The sequence below is a fragment of the Tamandua tetradactyla genome, chromosome 14 (assembly GCF_023851605.1).
Source record: "Tamandua tetradactyla isolate mTamTet1 chromosome 14, mTamTet1.pri, whole genome shotgun sequence".
Taxonomy (NCBI): domain Eukaryota; kingdom Metazoa; phylum Chordata; class Mammalia; order Pilosa; family Myrmecophagidae; genus Tamandua; species Tamandua tetradactyla.
The window spans coordinates 64,887,629-64,899,662 of NC_135340.1; the positions used below are offsets into that span (position 1 = coordinate 64,887,629).

The window sequence follows — 12,034 nt, forward strand, 5'->3', positions numbered from 1 at the left end:
GAGTTTCACATGTCCAGAGCCAGAGAATTTTTGCCTTAGAACAGACCGTACCAGTTCTGACTTTGAATTGTTCAAAGTCGCTGACTTTGATGAGATTTTGTAATGATTTTTTTAACTTTGTATTGTATTTGTATTGTTCCAGAAATGGCTTAAGGCTTTATGATATTGTAATAGAGTTAATATATTTTGTATATGGAAGCAACATGTCTTTTTTTGCGTACAGAGAGCAGAGTGTGCCAGTTTGAAGGTATTATGTACCCAAGGAAAGCCATGTTTTAATCCTGATCCTCTCTTGTGGGGGGCACTGTTTCTTTTAATCCTGATTCAGTATTGTAGATGGAAACTTTTGATTATATTTATCTGCATGGCGAGGTGACGTGCCCAATTGTGGGTATGACCTATTGAGTAGATGTAGATGGGACTCCACTCATTCCAGGTGGATCTTGATTAGTTTACTAGAGTCCTTTAAAAGAGAAAACATTTTATAGAGAGCCAACAGAGAGAGCAGAGGTAGAGGCTTGGAGAACGGTTGCTTCAGAGAACAGAGACAGGGATGTTGGAGATGCTTAGAGCCCATAAGATGTTGCCATGAGATGTTAAACATGCCAGAACCTGGAGAGAGCTAAGAGAAGCCAAGAGGTGAATGCCAGATCTGGAGAAAGAAAGTGAGGAACCCCCACAGAAATGAAGCTGAAAGCAATGAAACACAGTCACAAGGGACCAGCAGATGCCAGCCATGTACCATCCCAACTCACAGAGGTCTTCTGGATCCATTAGCCTTCCTTGAATTAAGGTACTTTTCCCTGAATGTCTTAGTTTGGACATTTTTATGGACTTAGAACTGTAAATTAGCCACCTATCAAATTTCCTTTTTAAAAGCCCTTCCATTTCTGGTATATTGCATTCTTGCAGCTTACAAACTAAAACAAGTTCAAAGGCCCTGAAAGTGTCCAAATTAAGGTACTCACAAGAGTTTACCTTCACTCAAGAAAGGCTGATGCCATCCAAAACACCTCTGTCAGCTGGAAAGGGATGTGGCTGGCATCTGTTTCTCCCCTGCTCCTGGGCTCCATTGCTTCCAGCTTCTGATGCCAGTAGTTCCCTCTCTAAGCATCTATGGTCATTCACTTAACTCTTCCGGGACACAACTCTGGGTTTGGGCTTGCTGAGCATCTCATGGGAAGGCACATGGCAATGTCTACTGGGCCCTGCATCTGCAAACATCTGAGTCTTGTGTTGGCTCTGTCAGCTCTGAAGCAACTTTTCTCTAAGTCTCTGCATCTGTATTTCCAAATATCTGTGTCTGAATCTGCATCTGAGTCAGCTCTGAGCTCTCTCTAAAATGTTTCCTCTTTTAAAGGACACCAGTAAACTAATCAAGACCCACCTTGAATGGGTAGAGTCATATCTCTATATAACCAAAAGGCCAGACCCACAATTGGGAGTGCCACATTCCTGTGGACATAATCTAACCAAAGAGTTTCCACCCTACAGTATTGAATCAAGATTAAAGGACATGACATTTCTGCTGTACACAACACTTTCAAACCAGCACACCCACAATGTATAATGCTTTTTTTTTTTTTACAAGTATAAAAGAAGACAACAACAAAATCAGAAAATGGGCAAATAAATTGTACAGGCATTTCATAAAAGAGACTATGCAAAGTGTTAATAAACATTTTAAAAGGTACTCAACATCTTTAGTCATTAAGGAGATATGTATTATTACCACAATGAGATGTCACTACATGCTCATCAAGATAACTACAATGAAAAGGACAGAAAAATATCAAGTGTTGACAAGGGTTTGGAGCACTGTAACTCTCATACACAGCTGTTGTAAGAATAAATTGGTACAATCACCTTAGAAACGTCAGTGTTTACTAAAGCTGAACAAATGCATACCCTATGACCCAACAATCCTGGATATCTATCCACCAAAAACAACTAGATTCTATGCAAACATCCAACAGTAGAGTGGATGAACAAATTGTGGTATGTTCATATGACATAGTACCATTTCACAATGAGAATGAATGAACCTCAAGTATGTACAACAATGTGGGTGAATCACACAATATAATAATGAGCAAAAGAAGCCAGAGTAAAAGAGTTGATAATGCATTTTTCCATTTATATGAAGTTCAAAAACAAACAAAGGCAATATATTCTGTTACAAAAGAGAGTAGTAGTTCCCTACATGTAGGAGGAGTGCAATGTAGTGACTGGAAGGGGTACAATTTCACAATGAGAACGAATGAGCCTCAAGTATGTACAACAATGTGGGTGACTTGACTTTTTGACTTTCTATTTCTTGATCTGGTAAATAGGTGAATTCATTTTGTGAAAATTCACAAAATTAATTTATGATTTGTTCATTTTTCTGTATGTGTGCTATACTTAAGGGAAAATTTTTATAAAAAATCAGAGGCCTCAAGTCGTTCAATCTTTTTTTCACAATAGGTTTTAATCAAGACAAGACAATTGTAATTGATCATTTTACTCTGATATATCTATTCATGCTTCTAATTGATGTTTTCCTTCCAAATCTCCTAACTGCCCAATTCTCTACAACTTGAAATTCTTTAATAATTTCCATACAATAGAATAAGTTCTGGGCTTTGTGGTCCCTTCAGTTGTTATAGGATGTGGAGTATCTCCCCTAAAATTCACAACAAATAAACAGATAATATCCATTTAATTTGAAGTCCATAGCCATAAAGAAAGCCTAGCACTACAGCTGTAGATACATATACACTTTGGTCAACGCTTTGTTGCCACCCTTTAGTCTTTTGGTCTTTTTGAAGACATTTGGACATTAACATCAAGTTCACGAGGAAATAATGATGGGTGGGAGAGTCTGGAGATCAGAAATCCCTTGTTTTTTATAGCTTTCTTATTTATAATTTACCCACCATTTGGGAGAGACAACTATACAAAAATACCTTCAGTATGAACATATGGATTGTAGAGAGGAAACAAATGAAAAATAAACTAAGTCTTAAACAGTAAAACTGCCCAGCCTCAGTCTGCTGTTTGGATCCTCTTCTACATTTTCTACGGTTGCTCATCTGACTCCCAGCAGCCAAGATGGTGCAGAAGATCAACAGCAAGGAATATTTTTGGGAAGCCTTGAAAGATGCTGGAGATAAACTTGTAGTAGGTTGATTTCTCAGCCATGTGGTGTGGGCCTTAGAAAATGATGAAGCCTTTCTTCCATTCCCTCTGAAAAGTATAAAAAGGTGATGTTCCTCAAGGTAGATGTGGATAACTGTTAGGATATTGCTGCAGAGTCTGAAGTCAAATGCATGCCAATTTATCAGTTTTATAAAAAAGGGACAAAAGGCAGGTGAATTTTCTGGCACTAATAAGGAAAAGCTTGAAGTCACCATTATTGAATTAAGCTAATCATGTTTTCTGAAAACATAACCAGCCATCAGCTGTTTAAAATTTAACTTCTAATTTTTTTATTTACAAAAAAGAAAGATCATGTATGAAGACTATAAATCCATCTGCCATCTTATTATAAATGACAATAAAAGATTAAATCCATCCTTTAAAAAAATGAGTAAAAGTAAATTAATATCATAATTTATATCATAATTTCCTGATTTCAAAAATAATACATTGAGTGATGTCACAAACATATCCAAGAAAACTTTCCCAGAGATTCAGCAGAACAAAAAAAAAAATACAACCACAAATCTCCCTTGGTTAGAACTCCAGAGGAAGGTAGAGACTGGAGAAGGATTCCACATATGTTGAATCAAAGAAAGAGAAAAATATTAGGTAGGAAACTTGTATCCCAGATTGGCCAGTCCGCTTCCCTCCTCCTCCCAGCCAGTTTGTGAAGCACCAGAGGCAGCAGCCAGGATTGCTCCCACTGTCCACTGGGGACACAAACTAAAAATAAAAAAATTAAAAAGACACAGCAGTGATTTAGATGCTCAAACATATCCAGACAGTGGGATCCAAGTCCACAGAGACCCAGGGCAGTACAAAAGTGCCGAGCAGTGCTGAGTAAAACGGGGCCCTAAGGAGGAGCTTCCAAAATGGAGGAATTATGGAGTGAATGGCAGAATCTACTTCTTTCCCAAAAGCAGTGAGTAGCCAGGCAGAAACTGTCCAAATAACTCTTTGGTGATCCAGGGAACAGGGGAGGACAGTACAACACCCAGGGGAAGTGTGGCATGAAGAGACTGAGAAACCAATGGCAGAGGCTGTATTTTGTAATGTGGCTCCTGGCGCTCATATTACCCTTGAGAGAAGCAGCAGCCGGGTCCCTGACCCTTGCTTGGTGGGCAGCTGTGGACTTGGATGGCTGTGGGAGTCCTCTGCCTCAAGTATAGAGGGAGACACAGCCCAAAACTGAGTCAAATATTGGTGGTGAAATGAGAACACAGGATCCCCATAACTTTAGCCCCTCCAGTCAGACACTGTTGGGCACCAGTGTTCCAATGGCTCCAGTGTGAAATGGTAGCTGAAGAGCACCATCTGCTCAGCAGGCCAGAAAGTGAAAAAGAAGGACTTTTTGAAGACTTTCCACACTCTGTCATAGGGCATATTGGAACTGATCCATGCCCTCTACAATGTTACTCAGTCATGGTTTGGTTGGTGAATACCAATGATCCAAATGTCAAAGAAGTGCCTATATACAACACAAAAAAGAAACTGAAAAATCCTAGACAAGAAAAACTGACCTCCAGAATAAACCTATTAAGATCGCCACATGACCAGATACCAGCAAGAAATCACTAGGTATACTAAAATGGAGGAAGATATGGCCCAAAGGAACAAATTAAAAAGTTAGAGGAGACATAGAATTTGGAACAACTAATCAAAGACATTCAAACAAATTTCCTAAGCAAATTCAAGGAGATGGCTAAAGAGATAAAAGATATTAAGACTCAATGTGAGTAAAGAAGAATTTGAAAGAATAAATAAAAAAATAAAAGATCGAAAGAGACACTGTAGAGGAAATTAAAAATATACTAGAAATGTCTATTTCTAGTCTACTGAACATACTATATACAATATACTAGAAATGTATATTTCTGTCTACTAAAAAACCTTTCACCAGACATTTAGGAAAAAAAGGACAAATCTCACTTGCTCCGAACCCTGGAGGAAGTTAAAGAATGGAGAAGGATCCTACAAATGGAGAATGAAGAAAGAGAAACATATCATGCAGGAAATTTCCTTCCCAGATCAGGTGGTCCTCATCCTTTCCCCTCACAGAAGTCCCATAGAGCTTGGGTGGTACCCAGAGGCAGCAGCCATGATCTCTCCCACCTCCCACCAGGGACACAGACTAGAAAATATCTCACAGCAGTGAAATAGATCACCACATATATCCAGACACAGGGCCCCAAGTCCAGAGAAATCCAGGGCAGGACACAAGCTGCTGAGGAGTGTGGAATACAAAAGGGTACCAAGGAGGGGCTTGCAAATTGTAGGATTAGGGAGAGAATGGCAGCACTTACTTCTTTCCCCAAAGCAGCAAGTAGCCAGGCAGAAAGTGTCTGAATCAATGGTTTGGGGGCTGAGGAGACAGGAGGTGATATTTCAAAGCCCATGTCAGTGCGATACAAGGAACCTGAGAAAACGTGGACAGAGACTGTAACTCCAGCCTGACTCCAGTTGTCCATTCCCCACCCTCAAGGGAAGCAGCAGCCGGTGGCCTGATCCTTGCCTGGAGGACAGCTGAAGATATGGAGCAGCAGGAGCCCTCCAGCCCAAGGAAAGAGGGGGACAAAATCCAACACTGAGGAGGATATTTGCTGGCGAAGTGAGAAGAAAACGGGATCCCTGCAGTTTCAGACCTGCCTGGTCAGATGCTGCTGGGCTCCAAATAGCACCATCTGCTGGGCAGGCTGGAAAGTGCAGTGATGGAAAAAACTGCTTTTTGAAATCTCTCCAGACTCTGTCCCTGGCCCATTGGAGCTTGCCTACACCCCCTGCACGGGTACCTAGCCCTGTTTTGGCTGGGAAATACTGACATTCCAACTCTTGAAACAGTGCCCTAATACAAACCCAAGCAACAACTAGATCCCAGACAAAAAAAAAAAAAGAAACCAATCTTTAGAAAAGACCAATTAAGATAATCAGATGATAAAATACCTGCAAAAAATCACAGGGCGCACTGTTATGGTCAGGTTCATGTGTCAACTTGGCCAAGTAGTGGTACCTGTTTGTCTGGTTGGGCAAGTGCTGGCCTGTCTGTTGCAATGAGGACATTTCATAGAATTAAATCACAAGTATGTCAGCTGTATCCACAGCTGATTCCATTTGTAATTAGCCAAGGGGCATGTCTTCTGCAATGAATGATGCTTAATCTAATCACTGGAAGCCTTTTAAGGAGGATTCAGAGGAGACAGGCTCTCTTCCTGGTTCAGCTGGTGAGCCTCTCCTGTGGAGTTCGTCCAGACCCTCCATCGGAATCATCAGCTTCACAGCCTACCCTGTGGATTTTGGACTCTGCGATCCCACAGTCATGTGAGACACTTCTATAAATTTTATATTTACAAGTGTTTCCTGTTGATTCTGTTTCTTGAGAACCCTAACTAATACATACACTGAAGCACAAGAAGATATGGCGCAGCCAAAGCAACAAATTTAAAAGTAAAAAAAGATCCAGAATTTGGAAATACCAAAGATGTTCAAACATTTATCTTAAGTCAATTCAAGAAGATGAAGGAAAATATGAATAAATAGATAAAGGACATTAGAAAGTGGGTGAGCATAAAGAAGAATTTGAAAGACTATATAGAAAAATAACAGACTTTATGGAAACAATAGACATTATAAATGAAATTTAAAATATGCTAGAAACACACTACAACAGACTTGAAAAGGCAAAAGAAAGGATCAGTGAGTTAGACGACAGAACAACCAAATTTGAACAGCCAAAGGAAAAAATGAGAAAAAAATTGAAAATTTGATCAGGATTTCAGGGAAATGATTGACAACATGAACTGTACAAACATATGCATTATAGGTGGCCCAGAAGGAGAAGAGAAGAGAAAAGGGCCAGGAAGAATATTTGAGGAAATCATGGCTGAAAATTTCCCAACCCTTAAAAAAGACAGAAATATGCAAATCCAAGAAGCCCTCTGCCCTCCAAACAGAATAAATCTGAATAGACCCACTGCAAAACACAGTAATCAGATGCCAAATGCCAAAGAGAATGAGAAACTTCTAAAAGCAGCAAGAGAAAATCAATTCATTGCATACGAGGGAAGTAAAATAAGACTAAGTGCTGATTTCTCATCAGACAACATGAGATAAGAAGACAGTGGAACAATATATTTAAGATATTGAAAGAGAAAAATTGCCAGCAAGAATTCTCTATCCTGGGCGGGCCACGGTGGCTCAGCAGGTAAGAATGCTTGCCTGCCAAGCCCAAGGACCCGGGTTCGATTCCCAGTGCCTGCCCATGTAAAAAAAAAAAAAAGATAGAAAAAAGAATTCTCTATCCAGCAAAGCTATCTTTCAAAAATGAGAGTTTAAAATATTCACGGATAAACAGATATTGAGAGAATGCATTAGTAAGAGACTAGCCCTACAAGACTACTAAAAGGGAGCTCTGCCAGCTGAAAAGAAAACACAGAAGAGAGAGGTTTGGAGTAGGGTTCAGAAATGAAGAGAATTAGTGAGGATACCTAAAAGGATAAAAAGACAGGGAAAAAATAGATCTGACAAATAAAAAGGGAAGATAAAATTGTTGAAGTACTATATTTACAGTAATAACTTTGAATGTTAATGGATTAAGCTCCCCAAGCAAAAGATATGGATTGGCAGAACACAAAAAGAATTATGCTCCATGTATATGCTATTTACAAGAGACTAATTTTAGATGCAGAGCTACAAATAAGTTGAAACTGAAAGGTTGGAAAAAGCATATTCCATGTAATCAGTAACCAAAAAACAGCTGGGGTAACTATACTAATATCAGACAAAATAGACTTTAAAAGCAAAAATTCCATGAGATAAAGAAGGACACTATATATTAATAAAACGACAATTCACCAAGAAAATAACAAATATAACATTTATGCTCCTAATCAAAACTGAAGGGAGTAATACATATTTCTAAAATAACGGTAGAAGACTTCAACACACCACTCTCTTTAATAGATAGAACATTTAAACTCAGGATTGATAAGGAAACAGAGTACTTAAATAATATGATAAATGAGCTAGAACTAATAGACATATATAGAACACCACACCCCAAAACAGCAGGATATACCTTCTTCCCAAGTGCTCATGGAAAATTCTCGAGGATAGATGACATGTTAGGGCCCAAAAGAGGTCTTAAGAAATTTAAAATATTGAAATTATACCAAGCACTTTCTCTCAACATAATGGAATGAGGCTGGAAATCAATAATATTTATTGATGGATAATAAATATTATAAAATATTTATATATTTTATATAAATTCCTTATTGATCTTGAGTTTAAATGTTCTATCTATTGAAGAGAGTGGTGTGCTGAAGTCTTCTACCATTATTTTAGAAATATGTATTACTCCCTTCAGTTTTGATTAGGAGCATAAATGTTATGTTTGTTATTTTCTTGGTGAATTGTTATTTTATTAATATATAGTGTCCTTCTTTATCTCATGGAATTTTTCCTTTTAAAGTCTATTTTGTCTGATATTAGTATAGTTACCCCAGCTGTTTTTTGGTTACTGATTACATGGAATATGCTTTTTCCAACCTTTCAGTTTCAATTTATCTGTATCTCTTCATCTAAAATTTATTATTTATATTTATTATATAAATGTATATATTTATTATAATATTTACTATCTATTTATATATAAATAAATATATTTATATATAAATAATAAATATTATTTATTTATTCCATCAATAACTAGGAATTTTCCAGTTATCAACATAATGGATAACTGGAAAATTCCTAAATATATGGAGGTTAAACATCACACAAATAAACACTGAGTCAAAGAAGAAATTGCAGAAAACATCAGTAAATAATCTAAACAAATGAAAACAAGCACACAACATACCAAAACTTAAGGGTTGCAAGGAAGGTACTGCTGAAAGGGAAGTTTATAGCCCCAAATACACACATTAAAAATGAAGGAAGAACTAAAATGAAAGACCTAAATGAACACTACGGGAAGCTAGAGAAAGAACAGTGAACTAATCACAAAACAAACAGGGAAAAGAATAAATATTAGAGTGGAAACAAATGGAACAGGAAAAAAAATAGGAGAGAATCAATATTAGTCCAACACCATAATCATATGTTATCTTAAATAGGGAGTGATAGCTTGTTGGTTTCTACAGGTTAATATGATGCCCTGATACATCCCAGAGTAATTTGAACAGAGAGTTTGAAAAGTATTTGCAAAGTCTTCTTGGGGTACTGGGGAGGAAGGAAGAACTATTAAACATCCTTCCCCATCTGAGGAATTGCTGATATTCTTGCAAGCAGTGGGGACAACCAATTCAATAGGCTGAGCCCTCCATCTTGAAGCATGCCCCTATGAAATTTCTGCAAAGGATAAGCTAAGCCTACTTATAATCATGCTCAAGAGTCACCTCCACAGAACCTCTTTTATTGCTTAGATGTGAGCAATCTCTAAGCCAATTTGGCAGGTGAACTCACTACCCTCTTCTATGTGGGACATGACTCACAGGGGCATAAATCTCCCTGGCAACATGTGACGTGTCTCCCAGGAATGAACCAGGACCCTGCATCATGGGATTGAGAAAGTTTTCTTGACTAAAAGGGGGAAGAGAAAAATGAGACAAAATAAAGTTTCAGTGGCTGAAAGATTTCTATCAGAGTTGAGAGGCTATCCTGGAGGTTATTTTTACACATTATATAGATACCTCTTGCACTGGTTTGAAAGGATGTATGTACCCTAGAAAAGTCATGTTTTAATCAAAATCCCATTTCATAAAGGTAGAATAATCCCTATTCAATACTGTATGTTTGAAACTATAAACAGATTATCTCCCTGGAGATGTGATTTAATCAAGAATGGGTTAAACTGGATTAGGTGATGACATGTCTCCACCTATTTGGGTGAGTCTTGATAAGTTTCTGGAGTCCTATAAAAGAGAAAACATTTTGGAGAAGGAAGGAGATTCGGAGAGAGCAGAGGATGCTGCAGCACCACGAAGCAGAGAGTCCACAAGCCAGTGACCTTTGAAGACAAAGAAGGAAAATACCTCCTGGGGAGCTTCATGAAACCAGAAGTCAGGAGAGAAAGCTAGCAGATGATGCTGCGTTCACCATGTACCCTTCCAGCTGAGAGAGAAGCCCTGACCGTGCTTGCCATGTGCCATCTCACTTGAGAGAGAAACCTTGAACTTCATCGGCTTTCTTGAACCAAGATATCTCTCCCTGGATGGATACCTTTGATTGGACATTTCTATAGACTTATTTTAATTGGGACATTTTCTTGGCCTTAAAACTGAAAACTAGCAACTTATTAAACTCATCTTTTTAAAAGTTATTCCATTTCTGGTATATTGCATTCTGGTAGCTAGCAAACTAGAACACCCCTTTTTAGTTTACAATGTATTGGAGTGGCTGGTGGGAAGTACCTGAAATGGTTGAACTGTGATCCAGTAGCTTTGATTCTTTTTTAAACAAAAAACAGAAGAAATTTATTTTCTCTGAAGGCTAGAGTCTGAAATCAAGGTGTCCACACAGGACCACACTTCCTTCAGGCCTTCAAGGGCAGTATCCTTCCTTACCTCTTGTAGCTTCTAGTGGCTCCAGGTGTTCCTTGGCTTTTGGCTGCATCCTCTAGTCTCTGCTTCCATTTTCACATGGCCTCCTCTCTGGGTCTTCTCCTCTTCTGTCTCTTATAAGGACATGTCACTGGATTTAGGGCCCACCCTGGTAATCCAGGATGATCTCATCTTAAGATCTATAACTTGATTACATTTGTAAAGACCCTTTTTCCAATAAGGTCACATTCACAGGTTCTGGAGTTTAAGATACAAGCATATCAGTTTTTTTGTTTTTGTTTGTTTTTTTCTTTATCAAAGAAGTTCTGGTTTGCAGAACAATCGTGCATAAAATACAGGATTCTCCTATACCACCCCACCATGGATACCTTGCATTTGTGTGGAATATTTGTTACAATTGATGATAGCACATTTTTATAATTGTACTATTAAAGTCCATGTTTTAACTTAGGTTTCACTGTTGGTGTTATGAAGTTCCATGGATTTAAAAAAAAATTATTCTAACATATACACTCTCTAACATTTCCCCTTTTAATCATATTCCAGATACATATCTCAGTGCTGTTAACTGTGTTCACAATGTTGTGCTACCATCACCAGAACATTTCCATCATTCCAAAAAGGAATACTACACATTTTAAGCCTTAACTTCTCATTCCCTACCTCCATCCCATCCCCTGATAACCTATATTCTAGATTCTGACTCTTTATGAGTTTGTTTATTCTAATTATTTCACATTGGTGAGATCATATAATATTTGTACCTTTTTGTCTTATTTCACTCAACATGATGTCGTCAAGTTTCATCCATGTTGTTGCATGTATCAGGACTTCATTCCTTTTTACAGCTGAATAATATTCCATTGTATATACATATCACATTTTGTTTATCCATTCATAGGTTGATGGACACTTGAGTTTTCTCCATCTTTTGGCTGTTGTGAATAATGCTGCTGGAAGCTTCGATGTGCGAATATCTGTTTGAGTCTCTGTTGTCAATTATTTTGGGTGTATACCTAGAAATAGGTTTGGCTGGTCTTGTGATAACTTCCTGAGTAACTGACAAACTGTCTTCCACAACCACTGCACCATTTTATATTTCCACCAACAATGATTGAGTGTTCCTGTTTCTCCACATCTTCTCCCACACTTGTTATTTTCTGTTTTTTAAATAGGAGCCATTCTAATGGGTATAGAATGGTACCTTGTGGTTTTGATTTGCGTTTCTCTAATGGTTAAAGATGTTGATCATCTTTTCATGTGCTTTATGGATATTTGTTTGTTTTCTTTGG

The 12,034-nt window shown here is 38.0% G+C and overlaps 1 pseudogene; it reads left to right on the forward strand.

The window, feature by feature from the left end:
* Positions 1 to 3,093: 3,093 nt before the first annotated feature.
* Positions 3,094 to 3,411, forward strand: LOC143655155 (thioredoxin pseudogene; annotated as a pseudogene).
* The last annotated feature ends 8,623 nt before the right edge of the window (positions 3,412 to 12,034 follow it).